The 23,732-nt window shown below is 61.6% G+C and overlaps 1 pseudogene; it reads left to right on the forward strand.

Moving 5' to 3' along the window:
- Positions 1–23,732, forward strand: part of LOC134757219 (protein Dok-7-like) — a 38,529-nt pseudogene that overhangs the window by 1,761 nt on the left and 13,036 nt on the right.

Raw genomic sequence — 23,732 nt, forward strand, 5'->3', positions numbered from 1 at the left:
ACTGGCCTGGGACCCATTGCTTTGGACACCTGCTTTCTGTGTTGGTCACTCCAGCAGCCTAGGGTTGAAACTGACACCCTGTGGGGTTGCCCAGAGGTCGGTCAGATGAGGGGATGGGACAGAGCGGAGTTCTCATGCCCACCTCCCCACCCTGACCAGGCCAGCCTGGCACCTCCTCTCTGCTCAGAGGCCCTGATGTCTCTTCCCCCCGCCCCTCATAAGCCTCCCTGGATGCTGCCCCCTTTGCCTTCACCCAGCTACCTTCCCGCTCAGCGCTGGAGACCACCTCCCTTGTGGATGGGCCCGGCGTGGAGGGAGCAGGCCCCAGCCCTGGAGGAGCAGACAGCACAGACCCTGTGCTCCTGGTGTGAGGGAGAGAGGAAGGGTCCCGTCTGCTTCCTTGTAAGACAGGCAGGGTTCTTTTTGTTACCAGTGGTGATTTCCTTCTGGGAAGGGCCCCGATGTGCACCTTTTCCACTGGCTCCTCTCTCCTCCTTGCGTTTTTCTCAATCGTGAGCACGTCTTTCTGTTATGACAAGGTTTAGCGAATGAAAGGGAAACCCTTTTATCAAAGGGCTGCTCAGCCGCAGCGCCCGGCATGGCCAGTGGACGTCGGGCCGTCTGCCTCGGTGTGGGACTGCAGGGTGCCCTGCAGTGGGACCACGTTCCTTGAGGTCTCCACCGCGTCCTCACTGTGGAATGCATGTCTGCGTCCCCTCTCTGGGCAGGGCCCCGGGGGAGGAGGGTGGTCTATGTCCAGTCGTGGCCCAGGACTCACTGCTGGTGGCCCTGCATGCCAGCGGCGCCTGGCCCAGCCCCTCTCTTCTTCCTCCCTGGTGCAGCGGCTGGGGGTGGTGAGGAAAGTGTTCTTGACATCCTGTGGAGGGTGTGGCCCCGGGCCAGACACTTGAGGGGGCCTGCTTCCCACAGGGGCTGCCCCTGGGGGCTTCATCCAGCTCAGAAAAGCCACCAGGAGGGCCCGAGTCCTGGAGCTGGCAGGGTCTTGGAGTCACCATGGTGGGGGGAAGCTGAAGCTCAGAAACCCGAGGGATCTGGCCCAAGACACGGACTGCTGGGCAGAGCCCAGTTCCCCCCAACCAACCCAAACCTTGCCCCCCACAGCTGGCTGGAAGTTCTGCGCTTGCCCCCGGGCTGATGGCTGGGCCCTTGCTTAGTCTCCCCTATCCCTGCTCTCGGTTCTAATGCTGAGTTCCCGGAGGGCAGGGTTCCCAGTTCTGCATCACCCTCAAAGGCAGCCTGGTGGGACTGAGCCCGGCCTGCAGGAGGGACCCCACGGAGACGGCGCAGGAGCCGGGAGCCCCCTGGCAGGTGCCCCGTGAGCCCCGGAGCTGCCCCACGGCTAGTGCTGTCCTGGGGCCCTGCCCTCCACAGCTCCCCTGCTAACGAGGGGCTGGGGGTGGACACTGGGTCGGCCCTTCCCGAGCAGAGCCTCCTGGTGGTGGATTTCCTGTATGTCTGGCTCCTGCCCCAACGGACTGGGGCTGACATCCCAGCTCCGGGCTGAAGACCGGGCGTGGGTGGTGGCCAGTTATCCTCTCCCCATAGAAACATCAAGAACAGGGCGACCTTCCCTCAGCCCCCGCGTCAGGACAGGGAATCAGAGAGCTGGGGTGCAGCTCTCAGCTCCACATGTGGGAGCGGTGACCTGGGACGGCTCCTTCCCCACCTGCGTCCTCGTCTACTCACAGGGCTCTTGAGGGCGATGGAGAGGTGGGCGCGGGGGCCTGACCCTGGCATCTGGAGCCTCGTCCTGGGCTGCCCTTGGTGATGTCTGTGGTCTGGGGGGCCCACCTGCACCACACCTCCAACACCTGTGCCGGGCAGGGGCACCCTCACGCGTTTCCTTCCCGAACCAGATTGTGAATGGGTCCAGGGCTAGGCACTGGATCTTGGTCTCGTGTGTCCTGGCTGTGGCCTGGCCCGAGGAGGCATCAGCAGGCCGGCCTGGTCGATGGACGCCCCCCTTGCTCCTGCCCAGCTTCTGGGGGCGGCTCCAGGCTGCTGCACCCCCAGCAGGGTCCCCTCAGGCGGCTACCACCTGTGTTGCTAAAGGCACAGCCTCAAGGTCACTGTGACCTCCAAAGGCTGTCCCGCAGCCACTTCTGCGGACTCCCATCGTGTTCAGTGTGGGCGGGGACCCCCCCCCCCCACTGCGTCCCCGGCCCACACACGCCCCTGCCTTCCCTGGGTCACCACGCCTACTCACTCCATCTTCCCTGCGGCTTCTCCCCCTCCTCCTTCTTCCCTCCCACCCTCCCCGGCTCTCCGCCCTGGCTGTAAGGCCTTCCGTGTGCTCATGACTCCACAGTTATTTTTACATCTCCAGAAGCCTGCATCCAACTGCCTGTGTGCATCGACGCCCGGTGTCTGGTGGGCTTCTCAGCCCCACGTGTCCAGGGAAGACCCCCCCACCCCAGCCCCCACCCCAGAAGGGTCCCCAGGCATCCCTCCCCCACCCAAGTCCCAGGGCTCATCCTGGATTCCTCGTTTCCCTGTGGCTGTGGAGGTGAATGCAGGGGGAGCGTGTGTGCACGTGCGTGTGTGTTAGGATGTACATGTGCACCTGTACACACCGTGGGAGCGTGTGCACGTGTGAGCAAGTGTGAGCATTTGGGTGAGTGTGTAAGAGTGAATGTGTGAGTGTGGGCTTATGTGGCTGTCTTAGCTCAGGCGGCTCTTAGCGAATGCCACAGCCTGGGTAGCTCAGACGACAGCCAGTCACTGCTCACGGTTCTGGGGGCTGGAGGTCCAAGATCAAGGCAGCCTGGGTGTCTGGTGAGGATCCGCGTCCTGGGTGTCTCGTAAGGACCATGTCCTGCTGCATAGGTGGCGCTTTCTCTGTCCTTATATGGTGTAGGGGGAGGAAGCGCACTGGGGCCCCCTCATCAGGTACTGGTCCCGTTCTTGAGGCTCCACCCTGATGACCTCATCGCATCCCAAAGGCCCCACCACCTAACCCATCGCCTTGGGGGTGAAGATTTCAACACTGGAATTTCAGATTCAGACCCCAGCACTGAGTGCATGAGTGCACGTTTCTGTGTGTGTGTGCACAAGCATGAGTGCAAGCGCATGTCTGTGTCCACGTGTGTGTGTGCATGTGAATACCTGTGTGTGTAGGTGTGTGCAAGTGTGTGTGTGCATGTGAATACCTGTGTGTGGGTGTGTGTGCAAGTGTGTGTGTGCGTGCATGTGAATACCTGTGTGTGGGGGTGTGTGCGCGCAAGTGTGTGTGCGTGCATGTGAATACCTGTGTGGGGGTGTATGTGTGCAAGTGTGTGTGCGCGTGCATGTGAATACCTGTGGGTGTGTGCACGTGTGCACATGCGTGTGAATACCTGTGTGTGCGAGTGTGTGTCTGTGTGTGAGCTCAAATGCTTGTCTGTGTGCATGTGTCTGTGTGTGCAAGTGTGTGCTGGTGTCTGCATGGGTGTGCAGCAGTGTGTGTGCCTGTGTGTGAATGTACATGTACAAGTGTGTCTGTGTGCCTGTGTATGCATGTATGAGTGTGCCTCTGTGTGCATGTATGAGTGTGCATGTGCGTGTGTGTGTGTATGAGTGTGTGACTTGTGTGAGTGTATGAGTGTGAGTGTGCCTGTGTGAGCATGTATGAATGTGTGTGCTTGTCTGTCAGTGTGCATGTATTGGCGTGTGCATGCTTTGTGTGTGTGTGCATGTATGAGTGTGCATGTGCCTGTGTGTGTGTGCATGTATGAGTGTATGTGCCTGTCTGTGTGTCTGTGTGTATAAGTGTGCGTGCCTGTGTGTGTGCATGTATGTGTGCCTGTGTATGTGTCTGACTGTGTGTGCCTGTATGTGTGCCTGTGTGTGTCTGTGTGCGTGTGTGTGCATGTATGTGTGCCTGTGTGTGTTCATGTATGTATGTGTGTGCCTGTGTGTGTATGCATGTAGGAGTGTGTGTGTGCGTGTATGTTTGTGCATGAGTGTGCATGCCTCTGTGTGTGTGCATGTGAGTGTGCCTGTGTATGAGTGTGCATGTCTGTGTGTGTATAAGTGTGTGTATGAGTGTGCGTGCTTCTGTGCATGTGTATGTGTGGTGCCTGTATGAGTGTACGTGTGCCTGTGTATGCATGTGTGTGTGAGTGTGCGTGTATGAGTGTGCCTGTGTATGAGTGCATGTCTGAGTGTGTGTGCATGTATTAGTGTGTGTGTGCCTGTGAGTGTGCCTGTGTGTGCATGCATGTATGAGTGTGTGTGCACATCTGTGTGAGTGTGCGTGTATGTGTCTGTGTGTATGAGTGTGCATGTATGTGTGTGCGTGTCTGTGAGTGTGCCTGTATGAGTGTGTGTGTGAGAGTGTGCGTGTGTGCCTGCTTGTTCCACATGGTCTCTGTGCCTTGGTTGGCCTCTCCTGGTGCCTCTTCCTCGTTTGTCTCCTTTCACCATCACGACCCGGTGCCCTCCACCCAGCCCAGTGCTGCCTGCCAGAGCCCCGGGAACCCTCCAAGTTCTGCAAAAGCCTTCCCTGGCCAGGTTGCAGCCAATGCCCGCAGCCAGAGGGTGGGTGGGCAGGGCTGATGGTTCCTCAGCCGCCGGGCAAGAGACCCCCAGCCAGAGGGTGGGTGGGCAGGGCAGATAGTGCTTCCTCAGCCGCTGGGTGAGAGACCCCCAGGTGCCCAGGCCTCCTGGGAGGGTGTGGCTGGGGCCCTCTGGGCCTGGCGCCCAGGGAGCTGGCCGGTGGCCATCCACTCCTGAGTCCCTCAGACCTGTGTCTCCCCGGCACACGTGCTGTGTCCCAGGGAGAGCCGCTGCATCCTGGGGCTCTGGTGTCCCGGCCTTGACCTGGCTTGGTCTCAGCCCTGGGCCTGGAGCTTCCATCTCTCTGGTTCCAGTTCCTGCAGCGCTTTGCCCCCTGGCACTCCCCGAGAGATGCACTTTAAAAACAGGATCGATTTATTGTCAGTGATGAGGAGAGGGTGGCCTGAGCATGAGGGGGTGGGCGTCAGCTGCCGGAGAAGCTTCCGCCAGGCAGGAGGGGCGAGTGGGACCCCAGCTCTGACCTCTCCGCTTCTGTTCATGTTTGAAAATGAAATCGGTGGTTTGGGTGGTCGTCAGTTTCCTGTGGCCGACAGAAGAAAGCACCACAGCTGGGCCTTCAAACAACGAGAATTCACCCACTGAGTCCTGGGAGTTAGAGCTCTGCAGTCGAGGGGGCCGTAGGGCCACGCTCCCTCCAGGCTTCCCAGAGGGGCTCCTTCCTGCCTCTCCCAGCTCCTGCTAGACACAGGTGTCCCTTGGCTGTGGCCTCAGCGCTCCAGTCCCTGCCTCCGTCCCCATTCAGGTGACCTTCCCTGTGTCTGCGCCTCCTGTTCTGCCCCTTACAAGGACACTTGCTGCTGCGTTCAGATAATCCAGGATCGTGAACTCGATTACATATGCAGAAACCCTGTTCCCAAATAAGGACATACAGGTTCCGGGGCTGGGAGTGGACACGTCTTGCTGGGGGCCACGCTCAGCCCCTGCACGTAAGTGCTCCTGGATTCTCAGGCGTTCCCAAGGTGCAGGGTGTGAGTCTGCATTTGTAGACAGAGTCCAGAAAAATCAGGCCGAGGGGTGGCGTCCGTGAATCAGAAAAAGGTCTGAGGGTCGAGCATGGGTTCAGCATGCGCGCCACCACCAGCCTTGCAGGGGTAGACGTCTAGGGTGGGGCCGGCTGGCTTGTAGAAGGTGTGAGAAGCCGTTGTGGCAAATTCAACTCCTGGCCAGGAGTCAGCTCACTGTGGTCTCTGGGCCAAATCCTGCCGGAACCTGTTTTTGTAAATAAAGTTTTATTGGCTCGCAGCCATTCCCACACGTGTCATCTGTGGCTGCTTTCCAGCTAAGTATGGTAAAGGAGACTTAAAGCTCAATCAAGCCAAAAGGGTGACGTCGGGCTCTTTACAGGCAAGCTCCTGACCCCAGTCCTGACTGTATTATTGGGAATGTAACTTGTTGAACAAAGGAGGTGCTGGTTGGGGGCAATGGAAGGAACTGGTTGTCATCAGGTGCCGGAGCTGTCTGCCAGGGTGTGGCCAAGGTGCCACCACCACAGAGCAGAGCCACAGGGGAGGAAAGGTCCCTGCCTGACTTCTGGGTGATCAGCCCACCAAGGCTCCGAGGAAGCTGAGGCCCTCGAGGTGGAAGGTGGTGTATGGTTGGCCAGTGTGTGCCCCTTGCTGAGCACTGAGGGTGAGCCATGGGTCACCTGGTCCCTCTGTGCATGGGCAGCCAGATTGCAGGGAAGCCGGTCTGGCCTTACAGCTGGTAATGCAGACAGATGTGTACCTGAATATGCAAGCATGTACTAAGTGCTTACTGCACACAAGGCCTCCACACCTTCCTGCAGATGGTCCTTACGGCATTGCTGCAGGTGGGGGTGCCACTGTCCCCAGGTCACAGATGAGGAAACTGAGGCCAAGATCCCAAGGCCATGCAGCTGGGAGGTCAGAGCAGGGATTCCCAGGGGCCTTGCCCCTTAGGGGAAGGGAGTGAAGGGGTGGTCTGTGTGGTGCGTGATTATCCTCAGTGGAAGTTTCCACATGGGTGTGGCTCAGCTTTTTAGGGTCCCCCGAGGCAGAGGTGGCCCGGGCCCCTGCAGCGATCTCACAACACACTTCAACTGCAGAGGGTGGACACTGTGGGCTGTCCTCCGGCTCAAGCGGCCCTGGGGCCCCCATCCTGCGCGGAGCCACCCGTGTTCATGCTGTTCCCACACACCGTCATTTCTTGGGTGCTCTGGTGACGCATTTGGGGGACATTGCATTTGGGGGACGTTGCATTTGGGGGACATTGCTGTTACGGCGAATTCCGATTACGCCGCTGTGTTTGATTTCTCTCTTGGGGCCGGGCGTCCTGCTTCCTGCCTTGGAGTTTCCAGAGGGGGCCAGTAGATTGTCTGGAAAGCCTCAGCTGGGCAGGCAGAGTTCTGTAGGTGCAGGAATGAGGGGGCTTCTTTCTCAAATTGGGAATGCCTAGCTTTTTTCTAGCTGTAAACGTTTCAGACACTGCGGACAGATCCTCCAATGGGAAGTGAACGCCCTGTCGCCGCGCCCACACCGCGCCTTGCTTTTGTGAATCAAGTTTCCCGGCATGCAGCTGCGCCCACGGGTCTACACATGGTCTGAGGCTGCTTTCACGCAGCAAGGGTGGCGGTGCTGAGCAGTGGCCGCAGAGCCTGTGTGGCCCTGAAAGCTGCATGCTTGCCCTCTGGCCCCTTGCAGAGGAAGCTTGCTGACCGCTGGCCCCTGTGGTCACACAGACACCCTGGCTCTGCGGGCTGTGGCCATGTGGCCCGGGGAGGTGGGCACGGCTGGGGAGGGAAGCTGAGCACCATGTCTGCTCTGGACTCCATTGCAAAAATGAGTGTCTGCGTCAAATTCATTTGGGATTTTGGTTCTCACGTGGCTTTGCAGGGCCTGTGTGAAGTGAGCACCTGCTTTTCAGAGCTTCAGATGACATGTCATTCTGCAATCCTCTTCGGGGACATTCTCCCCCATCCCCTCCTGCATGCTCACAGGGATTTGGGGTGTTTGTATGAGGTCCCAAAACCTACACCCTCGCCGAAGCCGGGTATCCTGGAGCCCAGCTGCCGGGGCCTAGGTGGGAGGAGGCCTGGTTGTCAAGCCTGGAGCCGTGGCAGGAGGGCCGGGAGTCTTCCTGCACCATCCTCTCTGCTCTCTCAGGCAGACCTGCTGCCCCCGCCATTCACAGGAGTGTCCCCGGGCCAGGTGGTTCACCCAAGGCCACACAGGGACTGTGCTGTGCCAGGTTTCAGCTGCACCTGGTGGAGTGGATGGCACCAGCCGGTTGCTTGTGGTGACAGTGACGTTGGAAAATGGGAAGGTGGGGGTGGGGACGGGGACCCGAGTTGCCCCGGAGGGTCCGGGAGGCAGAACGCAGGCAGGTCCCCAGCAGCCGAGGAAGAGACTAGGGCCTGCTGAGCTGGGCAGTGGCCGGGTGGATGGGGATGGGACCCAAGGCCCATTGACCTCCCCTACTCCCTGGGGCTGAAGCTCAGCCACACCCTGAGAACTAAAGGAACCAGGAGGGGCGGTGGGTCTCGAGGCAGCAGGGAGTGGGCACAGGTGTGGCTGGCAGGGCGGCAGGGCGGCAGGATAGGAGCGGGCTGGCAGAACCAGGGCAGGAGGCCACAGCCACCCGGCAGGCCCCACGCTGGGCCCCCAAGCCCCTGACCACAGATCCTGCAGCCCTCAGTGTGGCCCAGGGCGCTCCAGGGCCTGGGACAGGGCAAATCCGCAGGTGAAGGTCCAGAACCGAGTCATGGGAGCCAGCGTCGGGGGCCGGGCACAGACATGAATATTCTGAGTTCATTTCTGCTCTTGCAGCCCGAGGGTCTTGCAAGGGGAGGGGATCGCCCCATTTTGTATGCCGGGAGTCGAAGCCTTGGCATGGCTGAGTGGCTGGCTTGAGGTCATGACCCCAGCCCGGGTCTCTGCACTGTCACGGCCTCCCCGGGGACGCCAAGGGTGCGGGCAGGCGGTGTTGGCTGGCGTCCCTGATGGCCGCGCTCCTTGCAGACTGCCTGCTGATGCTGGTCTACAAGGACAAGTCGGAGCGTACCAAGGGCCTGTGGGAGCGCAGCAGCCTGACGCTAGAGGACATCTGCGGGCTGGAGCCCGGCCTGCCCTACGAGGGCCTGGCCCACACGCTGGCCATTGTCTGCCTGTCCCAGGCCATCATGCTGGGCATTGACAGCCACGAGGCCATGTGTGCGTGGGATGCCCAGATCCGCTATGCGCTCGGCGAGGGTGAGTGACAGGGGCCGGGGCCGGGCGGGGGTTCCCTGTTCAGGTGTGCCGGGGCCCCTCACCAACATGGGCTGCGGAGGTGGGAGCGGCTCCAGGGAACCGTGCAGGAAGATGGGACATTCATGGGTGCCTTAGGGTGGACTGAGCTCCAGCCTGGGGGTGCCCACGAGGGTTTGGGAGGGGGAGTCTGCTGGGCTATGGTGTCTTTAGAGCTCCCTAGCCTGACTGTTAGTTACAACTGGAGCCTTTAACCCAAGCTGGTGGCCTTTGGAGGGACGTGGCTTCCCAAAGCCCTGCCCTTTGCTTCCTACACTGGACAGTGGAGCCCAGAGCCTGGGTAGGAAGGAGAGCCCCAGGCTGGGCGGTCCCACCCCAGCTTCCCCCCAAAACAGGATGGGAGGGAGGGAGGGAATAGAGGGAGGGGAGAGGGAGGGGAAGGGAGTGCTCCCCTGCGGAACCGGCCCAGGAAGAGGTGGAATGTCAGTCCCAGCCCTGCAGGGGCTTCGAATGGGTGCCTGGGGGCCTCTGGGGGCTGAGCTGCCCTGGGGCTGTGAGCAGAGGTGGGTGGTGATGGGGCCCTGGGCACTCAGCGGCAGAGCAAGCATAATCCTGCATCTCCTAAGAAACCAAAATCAGTGCCAAAACCCCATAATGAGCAAAACAGTAGAATGTCCACTGAGTTGAGTCCTGGTCCTACCCTGGCACCCACCCAATAATCCCAGCAGCCCCAGCTGCCCTCGCTTTAAAAACTTGCTATTTTAGGCTGGGCGCGGTGGCTTATACCTGTAATTCCAGTACTTCGGGTGGCTGAGGTGGGTGGATCACCTGAGCCCAGGAGATAGAGACCAGACCACCCTGGGCAACGTGGCGAAACCTCGTCTCTACTAAAAATACAAAAATGATGGCCAGGTGCAGTGGCTCATGCCTGTAAACCTTGTGCTTTGGGAGGCCAAGGCGGGCAGATCACCTGAGGTCAGGAGTTCAAGACCAGCCTGGCCAACATAGTGAAACCCCGTCTCTACTAAAAATAGAAAAATTAGCCTGGTGTGGTGGTGGGCACATGTAATCCCAGCTACTCAGGAGGCTGAGACAAGAGAATCGCTTGAACATGGGAGGCAGGGGTTGCAATGAGCTGAGATCGCGTCATTGCACTCCAGCCTGGGCAACAGAGTAAGACTCCATCTCAAAAAAAAAAAAAAGAGCTGGGAGGTGGAAGTTGCGGTGACCTGAGGTTGTGCCACTGCCCTCCAGCCTGGGCGACAGAGTGAGACCCTGTCTCAAAAAAACAAACACAAAAAAACTTGCTATTTTGATCAGCATGGACTCTGCATAACTTTACTTTTTAAAATACTGATTAAAATATCCTGGCCCTTGATGGCTGAATTCTTCGGCCTTGGAGGTGAGTGTCCCACTCCCCCAGTCTTGGCCCCAAGGCAGCAGCCCCTCCTGCTCCATTGAGTGGGGAAGGAGAAGCTGGGAGCTTAGTGGGAGGAGGTGCGGTTGGCTCTGCAGGAGGGCGCAGGGGAAGGAGACATTAGGAGGGAAGAACTGCATCTTTCCAGAAAGTTCTCCCGTTGGGGGTTCCCTCCAGCCTGGCTCAGCGGCATGGGTCTGCTTCCTTCATCCGCTGGCGCAGGGCCATGGCACAGAGGCTGCTGGGCACCGCCCAGGCAGTTTCATCTTGATAGAACGTGGCCTGACAAGGATGCGCCTGAGGCCACAGCTTGGAGCAGGTGGAGGAGGCAGAGAAGGGGGAGGTGGGATGGGAACAGGGGTCCCTTTGGCTCTGGGGGTTGGAGATGGAGCAGGTGGGGCCCCTGGTGGGGAGGCTGCTGTCTGCCTGGCGTGCTGACCTGGGAAGACAGGGGAGGCGGGGACAGCATTCAGGACCACTGTCATCTCTGAGGCTTTCAGGGGCAGGGGCCTGGGCAGAGCCAGTAGACAGGACCATGGGGGTGCTCAGGGTTCGGGTGAATGGCCACCTGGATGGAGAGAGGGCCGGTGGTGCCCTGAGGTTCCCGTGGCCAGGCTGGGGCCTCGATGCAGACTCCAGACTCTCCACACCCGAACTGGAGGCTGGGGGTTCCCTGAGCCTCAGTTTCCCCTTCTGTGATGGAGCCACACAGCTGTGGAGAGAGAGCCTTCCTGGAGAGGAGGTGCTGGGGGTGGGAGCCCAGCCAGGGCACTCAGCTGCCCTGTCCTCCCTAGCACCTCCGTGGTGGAGGGGAGGGAGGTGGAGGTCCGAGGTCAGGCCCCTCTGAGACTTCCTTGCCCCTGAACAAAGATAGTTCCTGGGAGGATGGCAAGGAGAGAAGTGCAGCCACCAGTCCCCCTCGTGGCTGTGAGGAGTACCATTTGCTCATCCTGCCGTCGCTGCCTTCCCGGCTGACACCTGGGTGGCTGCCCCCACCTGCCCCAGCCTGGCCCCTGCCCCTGCTGCTTCCTCCTGAGATGCCTTCTCACCCCACCTGTCCACAGTGGCCCCTGTTGCCTCCTCTCATGATGCCCTCTCGCCCCACCTGCCCATGATGCCCTCTCGCCCCACCTGCCCATGATGCCCTCTCGCCCCACCTGACCGTGATGCCCTCTCACCCCACCTGCCCGTGATGCCCTCTCACCTCACCCGCCCGTGATGCCCTCTCACCCCGCCTGCCCATGATGCCCTCTCACCCCATCTGCCCATGATGCCCTCTCACCCCGCCTGACCGTGATACCCTCTCACCCCACCCGCCCATGATGTCCTCTCACCCTGCCCACCCATGATGCCCTCTCGCCCCGCCTGCCCGCAGTGCATAGGTTCCATGTGACAGTGGCTCCAGGCACCAAGTTGGAGAGCGGCCCGGCTACCCTGCACCTCTGCAATGATGTCCTCGTCTTGGCCAGGGACATCCCCCCGGCTGTCACGGGGCAGTGGAAGCTGTCCGACCTCCAGCGCTACGGGGCCGTGCCAAGCGGATTCATCTTTGAAGGCGGGACCAGGTGTGGGTACTGTAAGTACGGATGTGTGGGGTCACTGGGCAGCAGCAGCACCCCCCACTTCCCCCGAGAACTGCTGGCTTCAGGCCGGCCGACCCCACTTGCAGGCTGGCCTGCTGGCATTTCCAGAATGCGCCGGCAGGTGGACGGAGTCTCCCCATGCTCGATGTCCGAGGTCCTCTGCCTGCAGGAACCTCAGGGTGGAGTGTCGAGGCTGGGCCTTGGCTACCTCTGCTCTTCCTCACTGGAGGGAGAGAGTTCAGGGATGCGAGGCGGGGCCTGAGGCCACATAGCCTCAGAGCCGCTCATATCCAGATTTCATGGAAAGGAAAAAACAGAGAACAAACGCATTTAGCAGTGGGGAGTGTGAGCTCTTGCATAAGCACCGCAGAAACACATTCCTGGACCAAGAATTCCTGGTGGACATGCCAGCCACCCCACCTGTGGGCCGCCCAGAGCGGCCCTAATGTCCCCAGTGAGGTGGCCAGGCCGTGGGTGGGGATGGCCTGAGTCCTCTGGGCCTGTGAAGGCCTGAGAGCTGTCCTCAGCCAGGGGAGTGAGGGAAATGGGAGCAGGAAGGCACCCGGCCCTCCCCAGAGAGTCTGAGGTGCCCGCCAGGGCTGCTGCAGGAGCAGGTTGTTCCAGCAACCCCCTCCACTTTCTTCCATGTTGGGTGCAGATGCGCCAGGTTGCCCTGTGGACCTGCAGTCCCCGCGGAGGGTGTGACGCCTCCTCTCTTCTCTCTGGAGGGGCAGCTGCTCATTGGCCGGGCTGAAGGCGGGCAGAGGGACCTCCTGTGGGCCTGGTTTGGGGCTGAGAGGACTGAGGGACTGCACTTGGCTCACACTGGTGGGGGCTCTGGTGGAGCCTGGATGTGTCTGGGTGGAGGAAACGCAGGCAAGGACACGGGCCACACTGGCCGCCTGGGACCTCATCCTGCAAAGGCCAGCTGGGGCATGGGCGCAAGCCCGTCTGGGTGCCACGTTCTGCCACCTTCTGCGCTGGGCGCTGGGAGCAAACCCAGTGGGCCTTGTGGCAGGAGCCAGCCCTGCTGGGGCCTTTGAGGAGACGACATCTAACCCTTGAAAGGGGAACAGGGCAGTGAGGCTTAGGCTCCACGGACTGGGGGCATACACAGCCAGCTGCAGGAGGCACGTGGGGCAGAGCTGGCCCGGAGTCTCAGCCCTTGGGGCTGGCAGGGGCCATAGCCAGAGTCCAAAGGGCCTTGGCCCCTCTGGGATTGGAGAGCCAGTATGGATGGGCAGGGCCGCTGCCTACGCCAGCTGTGAGCTGGTGCAGCGGGGTGGGGTGGGGGGTGGTTCCCGGGAGAGCTAGGACACCTGTCGGGGTCCCATCTGCCCCCAGGCCCTCCCTGCGGCAGGCCAGAGGTTCAGTACTGGGGCTTCGGGAGCCACTGGGGACTGGGTTGGCGGTGGCTGGGCACAGTGGGTGGGCCCAGCGTCCCTGTCCTTTGTCGTGTGGGAAGCCAGAGCTGCAGGCTGTAGTTGTCCTGGCACGGGCAGCCTGTCCTGTCTGTTGTGTGCTAGGTTTGGGGGTGCCTGGAGGAGGGGGACCCATACCTTCCTTTCTGTCTGTGGAATTCCTTGGCACGGGCAGGCAGCCGGCCGGGGTGGCGCCGCGTGCTCACCCTCTAAGCCAGGGCACAGCAGGAGGACCCGTTTCCTTGGAGACCTGCTTATTTTGTCTGGGCCATAATGGAATGGGGACACTGGATGTTTTTCCTCTGAGGCCGTGGAGGTTCACATCCCTGCCGAGGTGTGGGTGGCCTCTTTTCCGCTGGTAAACAATCCCACACCTGGGGCTGTGCTTCTCCCCAGGGCGAGGCTACTGTGCCGTTTTCCTGGGCTGCTCAAAAGCCGGGGGCACTCTTGTGGGGCCGTCTGTGTCGCTGCTGCCTCTCCGGGGCAAGCTGTTAGAGCAGCCCCACCTGCAAACCTGCAAACCAGGCTGGCCCCACAGAACCTGCAAATGGGGGCTGGCCCCACAGAACCCACAAGCCCGCAAACTGGGCTGGCCCCACAGAACCTGCAAACCTGCAAACCGGGCTGGCCCCACAGAACCCACAAGCCTGCAAACTGGGCTGGCCCCACAGAACCTGCAAACAGGGGCTGGCCCCACAGAACCCGCCTTTGCAGCTCAGTGCTGAATGTTCTCGTCCCCGGTGGTACCCTGGCCTGAGAGAGGAAGGGCTCTGGGAATTCGGTCACCGATGGCTGCACACCCCGTAGGGCAGGTGGGATCTGGAGGCCAGGCTGGAAGGCTTGGCCGAGCCACCCATCCCTGTCCCCGGCAGGCCCTGCTGGGCTGTATCCTCCTGGAGACAGGCGTGGCCACCACCCTGGGTGGTTTAGGCTGGGTCTTAGACTCCGCCACGCGATGGTGTTCTCAACACAGCACTGAGTGCAGGCCGTGTGGCTGGAGGGACAGGGCGTCTGTGGCACGTGTGGGCAGCCTGGGGCCTCCGGCGGGAGGGAGCCGGCAACTCGGGTGGTCCAGGGGCAGCGGCATCAGCTTCCTGGGGCTTCTGTAGCAGATGACCCCCAAGAGAGGGCCAAGTGTCCAGAACGGGTTCCTTCTGCAGCCTGGAGGCCAGAAGTCCCAAATCAAGGGGTCCTCAGGGTTGGCTTTTTCCAAAAGCTCTTGGGGAGGACCCATGGGAAGGTCCTTCCTGCCCCTTCCAGCCGCTAGTGGCCCTGGCGGCCTCGGCTCGTGGCTGTGCCACTCCAGTCCCTGCGCCTGCTGGCTCCTGCATGGGCCTCCTCTTCAGTCTTGCAGTCTGTGGACTTAGGGCCCACCTGGATGACCCAGGGTGACCCCATCCCGAGACCATCAATTCCATCTGCAGAGGCTCCTGTTCACAGGCCCTGGTATGTGAACACATTTTGTGGGCCACCATTTGGCCGACAACCGGGGCCACTGGGATGGAGAAATATCCAGAATCTGAATCCCAATAAGTCTGTGGGTGTCGTCACATTCAGTCTGGAGGTCACAGCTGGGCTGGAGTCGTGGGAAGGCCCTGGAAGTTCTTGGGTGTAGGAAATTCACATTCCCTCCTTCCCCAGGGACAGGTCCTAGCCTGGCCCCCGATCCCCAGAATCGCCTCACTTGGCCCCACCACAGCCAGCTCTGCAGAGAGCAGAAAGGGTGACCCTGGCCCAAGGCGATGGCTGCGCCTCACTCATCCTGAGACGCTGGGCGTGGGTGTGCATCACGGGGGCCCTGGTGGGGTCGGGTGGAGACAGGCCTGGCTGGTCTTGGTGCCTGGGGAGCGGAGGTCTGTGGACAGCTGCCTGTTCAGAATGGGACAGGAGGTGGCTTGGTGACAGCAACCCCCGGGTCCCCAGTGTGGCCCAATTCCCCATCTCTGTTGGTCACGGGCCTGTAGTGTGGACTCCTGGAGCTTGGCTCGAGCGCACTTGGCACATGGCAGGCTATGGTCTGTGGACAGCTCAGGGCTGCGGGCTCCAGCCTCACACATGGGCAAGTGACTGGGCCCCGCCTTCGGGGACGGACTGTGCGTGGTGGAGAGTGATGCAGAGAGGGCCACTCGCCCTGGGACAGGCTCAGCTTGCAGCACAGACAGTGGTGGGCCCCAGAGAGGGTGAGCCCACCCAGAGCCTAGGAAGGGAGGGCTTTGGAGGCGCAGGGGGACGTTTGAGCTGGGCCTTGAGGGTGAATGGAAGCTTTTGGAGGTGCCCCCTTTTTCCCCCCTTACCTGCTCTCTCCAGCTGGGTCCAGTCCAAGGACCATATCTGCCTCTTCGCCCAGCCTCTGGGGGCCACCGGGAGCATTTGAAACTCATTTTGACTTTTAAAAATGATTAAGAATGTGGCCAGTCACAGTGGCTCATGCCTGTAATCCCAGCACTTTGGGAGGCGGAGGTGGGAGGATCACCTGAGGTCAGGAGTTCGAGACCAGCCTGGTCAACATGGTGAAACCCTATCTCTACTAAAAATACAAAAATTAGGCAGGTGTGGTGGCAGGTGCCTGTAATCCCAGCTACTCCAGAGGCTGAGGTGGGAAAATCACTTGAACCTGGGAGTTGGAGGTTGCAGTGAGCTGAGATCCCGCCATTGCAGTCCAACCAAGGCAACAGAGCCAGGCTCTGTCTCAAAAAAAAAGAGTAAAGAATGAAAACCTGAACTAGGGAGGCTCTTGCTACATGAACGCGGCATCTGCCCAGCTCTGGAGAGCCCCCTGCCGGCCACCTTTGGCCACTGCAGCCTGCGGGGGCAGCCTGGACAGAGCTGGCTGGAACCCTGGCCTCTGTCAGGCAGCAGGGAGCGCCTTCAGCGGTTTCTCATTGCCGGGCGCTGGGCCTAGGGATCAGATGGTTCGGCCTCAGAGGCTGCATGAGACTGAATGAGGCATTTTCAGTCCTCAGAGGGTGCGAGGGGAGCCAGGAGGGGCACAGACCCCAGGCTGGGGCACTGGGGGGAAGCTCTCTGGAGGGGTGAGCCTCAGGGGACTTCTGCAGGGTGAATAGGAGTTAGCTCAGCTGTCAGAGGGTAAGGGGTGGAGGGGGGTGAAAAGGGCACTTCAGACATCTTTGAGCACAAATGGGTGTCCCGAAGGGCTGTGTAGGAGCCCTGTTAGGTGGGGATAGGAGGCGTGAGGGTGGAGGAGGAGGAGGAGACAGGGCTGGGTTGTAGAGAGCTGGCTAATTGGACCAGTGTTTGCACCATTGTCTCGGAGCAGCAGGGAGCCATTGAAGGTGCTTGAGCAGGGGGAGTGTTTTATATGCTAATGTTGACCCCGGGGTGCAGATGAGCTTGGAGGAAGAGGCTGGCAGGGGCCAGAGAAGGTTCTGGTTGAGGTCCAGAAGATGGAGGGCGAGGCTGCCCCAGGCAGCAGCTGACTGGTTGGGGGATGGGAACCCTGTGGATTGCAGGAATGTTAACAAGGTGGTGATGGAAAAGGGAAGGAGGGCCGGCCCGGGAAGGGGGGCCTTCTAGAGTGGTGCCCCTGGACTGGGGCTGCTTCAGGAGGGCAGAGGAGGGGTGGGAGCCAACACCCACTGCCAGGCTCCAGGCCTTCCTCCGCCCGAGACCCACCAGGTGGGGCCACTCCCAAGTGTACAAGAAGTTGCCACCTTGGGGGATGGAGAGGGCTGAGGGTCATGTTATCAAGACTTCTCAGTCCTGCCCATGCCTATCTGGCATGAGCCATGCAGGACACCCTGGTCACCCCGATGTTTGTTCTCTGAGGAGCTGGGATTATGAGCACTTAAGATTCTGACATCAAGGGGCAGCCACGAGGGCACTCAAGATTATTCAAACGGAAACCGTCCTAGATCTAATTGGCTCATTGAATGTCTGCGTGGAAGCCACGAGGGCACTCAAGAATATTCAGATGGAAACCATCTTAGATCTAATTGGCTCATTAAATGTCTGCGTGGAGGAGCATTTTCTTTCTCAAGCCGGTGAGTCCTGGAGTTAGTGCAACAGCTTTTTCACTGGAGACGTGTTTCTCAGGAAGCAGGTGCGTCTGTAACGTGGGTGAGGTTTGCCCGCCACTCAGCAACCCCAGCCTCTGTCCAGAGTTGGCGCCGCCCTGAGCCCCGCAGGTCCTGGCCTTCTGCTTGTGTTGTGCTGACTCTGTCCTGCTTCTCTGCGTCTCCCATGCTCTTTCCTCTTACCCTCATGCCTCCTATCCCCCCCAACAGGGCTCCTACACAGCCCTTTGGGACACCCGTTTGTGCTCAAAGATGTCTGACGTGCCCTTTTCACCCCCCTCCACCCCTTATGCTCTAACAGCTGAGCTAACTCCTATTTACCCTGCCACACCTAGCGGCTGGTGGCTGTTCCCTGGCTGGCAATTCTGTGGGCCAGGGATCTGGACGGGGCTCAGTGAGGACAGCTCATCTCTGCCCCATGAGGTGCTGTCTGGGGTCCCTCGGGCAGTGGCATTTGGCTATGGTGGGGCCCAAAGGCCCAGGAAAGCACTGTGCCGTCTGTTGGCTGGGTTGCCTCAGTTTCCCTCCAGGAACCTCACCCTCCGATAGGACACCTTGGGCTTCTCAATAGGTTCCAAGAGGGCAGAAGCAGAAGCTGCCAGGCCTCTGATGGTCTTGGGGCAGGGCTGGGAGAGCATTCCTCGTGCCACTTTATGCCAGAGCCATCACTGGCTGGCTTCGATTCCGGGGAGGGAGTGGACCAGCCTCTGGAGAAGGAGCAGCCTCCGAGGGCAGGGATAGGGGAAACAGAGTGGCCGGCTTTGCTGCAGTCACACCTGTGTGATACCGCAAAATGGGGCAGGCCCTGTTCTCCCCCCTTTCCCCAAACACACAGGCAAACAGGAAACATGCACACCCTGTCTTGGGGAAGGGGCAGGGGGGCGGTCAGCAACCTCTCACCTATGTCTTTCCACCCAAGGCTGAGCACTGGGGGTCTCCTGGTTATGGGCGCTTGGGTGGACACTGAGACCACAGACGGCTTGGGCTCCCTGCTGGCAAGGTGCTCAGCCTGGCGGCCGGGACAGCAGCAGGTGGGGCTCTGCCCCAGAGGAGGCATCCGTGAGCGCACCACAGAGGGGCTGTCGGGGTCAGGGGACTGAAGGGGGCCAGAGGCCAAGAAAAGCATCATGAAAGGTGTCGTTATGTGGCCTGAGTCTGGAAAGGTCCGGGGTGTTCTAGGTGGCCAGGGGTGTGGAGGGTGGGGACAGCAGCCTCCTGAGTGGAGATGGCAGGCAGACCTGGTGTGCAGAGGGAGCTTTGCGCATTCCCAAGACTGTGGGGGCTGGGTGGGAGCAGGGAGGCTGCGGGCAGGGGTGGAGCATGAACCCAGGGAGGCCCAGCGAGAGCCTAGTTGTGCGGTGTCCTGGGAGGCCATGGCCCAAGACCTTGGCAGACCAGCATTGGAGATGGGCGTCTTCCTCCAGGGCCACTGATGTCAGCTCTGCTGGCATGGATGATGGGGGTGGCTGGCAAGGGTGTCGCGTGGGCACGTGGGAGCCCGAGGCTGGCGGTGGGCTGTGCTCCAGGCCTTGCCCGGTTGACCGTGTCTTCAGGGTGAGTGACGCTCTGCAGACCCCCCATGGAATGCGGGGCCGGCTCCACTCCTTCCGTAATGTGGTTTTTTATAGTCGGGGGACTCATTGTCCTGCGGCCACTGCCAGCTGTCTATAAGCTCAGGATTAGAGAGCCTGGCCTTTCGTGAGAGCTGGGGCTGGGCCGGCTGAGCCCTTCACAGGGAGGGGTGGACCACAGGGACAGGGAGCGACTGCCTGGCAATGAGTGAGCCAGCCAGCAGACAGCATGACGGCCTTCTCCTTGCCTGCCCCCAGGGCCTGGTGCGGGCTCTCTTCTGCCCACCCTACCCAGCTTGGGGGCCCCACCCCATCACGGCCCTCATGAGCCTCTCGGGGCATCCTCCTGGATGGCATTGCAGCAGGCATTGGCCTCCCCTCCATGCCCCACCTCCACTTCTGATCAGGAGCACCCCTCACCCACAGCAGGACTGCAAGCTCTGTCGGGCCAGGAGGTGCTCAGGGGGCCAGGGGACTTGGACTTGAGTCCACCTCGTGGCTGTGTGATGGTGGACAGGTGGCGTGCCCTCTCTGGGCCTCAGTGTCCTTTTTGCTAAAGTAGGAATGGCGCTGTCCCGTGACCCGGTTTGGGGACACTATGTGGAAGGAAGCATCCACAGCACAAGGTGCCGCTCGCCCTCGTGTGCCTGGGGTGGCTGCCAAGGGGCCGGCAGCGTTGCCACGTGTCGGGGCTGGCCCGAGTTCCGTGTCCCTGGAATCTACAGCCTGTGTTCCGTGAAGGCAGAGCGTGACTGGGCAGCAGGCAGCGGGGGTTCTAATGCCGAGATTTCCCTTCCCCCCGACTCCTGCCCGCCCCGGCGCCTTCCCTCCTGTGTACCTTTCTTTGGGCAATGGGCAGAGGCCCCGGAGCAGGCGGGATTCCTGTGAGGTGACGCCAGCCGGAGTGTCCAGCCGGGTGCAGCCAGCCCAGTGGCCCATTCACGCGGCTGCCAGGGCTTCATTCACCCCTGGCCGGGAGGGCAGCGCCCCCGTGACTCGCAGCTGGGGCTTCTCCACGGGTGGCGGCCGCATCGCTCTGCCAGTGACACCGGGCTGGTCCCCGGGGGCCTTCCTGCTGCTGTGGGGGTGCAGGGGTGGATGTTGGCCCCAGGATGCTGCACATGGCCTCAGGGCGGCACCCACACACTGGCAGCTCCAGCTTCCCCTGAAAGATGACCGAGGAGGTGGGGAGGACGCAGTGCTGGCCAGCAGTGATGGCTGCGGCATGTGTGGGCAGGTGCCGTGCCACACCTTTTACAAACATCTGAACACAGCCCTCACGACAGCCCGGGGGAAGGAAGTGCGGTCACATGGCAGCCGTCCTGGGATGTGACCCCAGCTCCAGGTGGCACAGCTCCCTTCTCCTGTGGCCTTGGAGCCCTGAGAGGACCCTACTTGATGTCTCTGGGGTCTCCTGGCTGCTTCATTTGCCCTCAAGATGGCTGTGGGGGCAGGGTTGTTGGGACCTTGGGGCAGAGGAGGGACTGATCAAGCGCCTGCTGGGTGGCAGAGCAGCCACATCCCCCCATCCCCCCAAGCCAGCCCAGAAGGCAGGTATGTGGGCGGGGGCACCCAACTGTCCAGGGCAGGGCACCCCCTCCCTCCTCCTCCCCATGCCCTGTCGGCTGCAGGACCTAGGATGGGCGGGGCAGCACTCACCCCAACGCCCAAGTTTGAAGGGTGCGGCGGGGTCCCTGGGGAGTCCAGAGGCTCTGGGGACCCAGCTTCACAGAGCCAGGCAGGGTGTCGGCTCTGGGCGCCTGGATTCGCGGGGCCAGGTGGAGTGTCGGCTCTGGGCACCCAGCTTCGTGGGGCCAGGCGGGGTGTCGGCTCTGGGCATCTGACTTCGTGGGGCCAGGCGGGGTGTCGTTGTCAGCTCTTGGTGGAGTTTGCTCCGGTTTCCTGCGTTCCTCCTCTTCAGGGTCCCCAGCCTGCGCTCGGGCCAGGCTGACCTGTCTCTGTCCTTCCTCTGCGTGGGCTGGCGTCTTCTTCCTGTCCTCGGCCGAGGGGGAGCAGATCAGCTTCCTGTTCGACTGCATCGTCCGAGGCATCTCCCCCACCAAGGGCCCCTTTGGGCTGCGGCCAGTTCTACCAGGTGCGTGTGGGAGCCTGGCCGGCCGGGGAGGGTGCGCTCGGCGGGCTGTGCGACGTCCTGGGGTGGGGAGCGACAGTGATTTGTCAGCCCAGTTAGATGGCCACCCTCCCCAACCCCAGCTAAGGAACCAGAGCCTTTCCAGGCTAGGACTGCAGCCTGGGCTTCCGCAAGCCCTGCTGAGGGATTCAGAGCAGCGGGGGCTGGGCTCGTACCTGCAGGTGCTCTCCCTCGGGGGTCCGAGCTGTTGGAATGCTTGGGCCTAGAGCTTTCTGACTGGGACAGTCAGCCACAGCTGCCACTGTGCAGTAAGAGACCCTCTGACCCACCACCACCATCTTCCACGCCCAGGAGCAGGGAAGGCCTTGCCCGAGCTCGGTGGCCCGGGGGCAGCTGGTCTGACTCTGCAGCTGGGGTCCGGACTGGCTCTGCCTGAGCCCAGTGTTTAGGCCCAAGGCCACCTCGGGAGGTCCCCTGGCTGAGGGGGTCTCAGGACATGTTGGGCTGAGGGGGTCTCGTCTTGTCTCACCCACACTTCCTTGGCTGTGGCTGCGGCACTCTCTGCAGGAGTCCTTGGCCAGGGATGTTGCTGGACCCCAGAGGGGCTCTGGTGCCTGGGCACGGTGGGGCTCCCCAGGTCGGGGCAGGTGCGGGGCCAGGTGCCTCCATGGGCTCTCTCAAATGCTCCTCTAGCTCCACAAGGGCAGCACTTGACCCAATGTCCAAGTGAGGCCAAGGCCTAGGCCACGTGGCGGGTGAGCAGCAAGCTCACATGTGGCGCCTCCTGGCACTGGCACACCCGCCCTGGCGTGGCAGGGAAGGGTGACTAGGAGGGCAGAGGCGAGCGGCATGTGGGGCGGGACCTGGGCCTCCCTTCTCCTGGCCACAGCCAACGCCCCCTGCCCACACCAGCAAAGTCCCGTTGGGGGCAGCCCTGGGAGTGGGGAGGTGGCACCTATGGCCAGCGCCCTCCCCGCTGCCCTGCTATGCTGGATGGTGCAGCTGCACCCCTGCAGGTGTCTTCCTGCCTAGTGGATGCACCCCTGCAGGTGTCTTCCTGCCTAGCGGCTGCAGGCAGGAGTAAATGGTGTGGTCAGCGTGGATGACGTGGTCCGTGTGTTTGGCTGTGCAAGGCGAGGGTGTGCAGAGTGCAGGGCAGGGACAGGGCCAGGCAGGGGCAGCAGGAGGCTGAGCAGGGCTCCCTGCTCTCTCCTGCTCCCCTCAGGCAGTTCCCGGGGAGCAGAGGGAAGCAGGGAAGCAGTACTGGGCAGAGGATGCCAGGGAGGGTTTGCCTGGGACAGCCACTAGATGGGACAGGCTCCACCGCAGGCAGCATGCGGGCCGGCCCCAGGCAGGGCCATTGCTGATGGCTGGAGGGGGTGGGGCTGACCAGAAGTCCCAGACCCCACTCCACAGGACATCTTTGTCAGAGTCAGCTGGGAGCTCTCAGAAAGCTCTGTTGTCAGGGCCTCGGCCTGCAGCTGTGCCCCCCCCCCGCCCCCCGCCAGCTGTGCCTCTGCAGGTGTGTGGGGGCCTCAGGCCACCCGGAGGTGCTGGTTGAGCTGGGACACTATGCTGGGCAGCACCCTGCCAGAGAAGCCGTGGGCCCAGCGCCCGCAGGCTGGACTTACTGGAGGGTCTGGGCTGATGGGTTCGTCTGCCTGTGCTGGCAGCACACTGGAGCCCCGTGATCACAGGACTCCCACAATAGAGCCCTGCGGGCGGCATCCTCAAGCTCTGGGCTTTCTGCCGTCCTCCTGTGCTGAGCCCGCTGTGACCCACTGGAGGGGCCAAGAGATGCAGGAAGTCCAGCCCCTTGGTCTTCCACATGTGGACACCGAGGCCCAGAGGCAGCCAGACCCACCAGGAGCAGGAGGGAAGGGCTCAGAGGTCCGGGGTCCACCACGCTCCGAGCATGGTGTGCATGTTCCCTTCTTGACCCGGCCTCCACGGGGGTGCACCGTTGCTGCACCCCATTTTGCAGACGAGGGTGAGAGGCTCAGGGGGCGTGTGGTGGAGCTGGGAGTCGATCCGTGTCTTGCTGGCCCACCAGTTACTGGACGGGAAATGGTGGGAGGTTGTGTCCTGCATCCTGACTGCACACAGGCCCCAGCTGGGCACCTGTGTGGGCTGAAGGTGTCAGCAGAGGACAGTGTCCTATCAGGGACAGGGCCTCTTCAGCCTAGATATGAACCTGGACAGGGACACCATTGCTTTCTGTTTGTTTCTCCGGAGCGCTGACTATGGGGTCGGGACGTCCGGCTCCAGCCTTCGCCAGGCTGGGTTCTGTCCGCTGAGGCTCTGATCTAGGTGTCCCAGGCTGGGGACTGTACCTTCTGGTCCTCTGTGTGCTGCAGAATTTGGTGTAAACTTTTCATGCTGCCACTGCTCCTGGACTTTGGGGAGAGCAGGTCCTTGGACCTGTTTCGGCTCAGTCCTGCAGGTGCCCCCAAGGTGGGTGTCAGGAGGTGTGTTCTGGAGGCCCAGAGGAGGACACTTGGAGCAGGATGGGGTCGGTTTACTCTTGTGGGTGTGGCTGTGGCTTCCCTGCCAGTGAAACTCTTTGGGATGGCTGTGGCCGTGGGTGCTCTGGATGTGGAAGGGGCAGGGTCTTGAGCCCTGCTGTTTGGAGCAAGGTAGCCACTTGGCCCGGTGTTCACATCACTTAGTGCCTGGGACATCCCAGCATGGGCGGGGGCTTGGGGACCAAGGCAGTGATGCTGAGGCTCGCGGCAGCGGTGCTGAGGGGCCAGTGAGAGGTCCCACTCTGCCTGGGCAGGAAGGGGAGGTTTCCTGCCACTCAGTCCCAGAGGACACATGGATGATGAATA

Source organism: Gorilla gorilla, chromosome 16 (genome assembly GCF_029281585.2).
Source record: "Gorilla gorilla gorilla isolate KB3781 chromosome 16, NHGRI_mGorGor1-v2.1_pri, whole genome shotgun sequence".
NCBI classification, from domain to species: domain Eukaryota; kingdom Metazoa; phylum Chordata; class Mammalia; order Primates; family Hominidae; genus Gorilla; species Gorilla gorilla.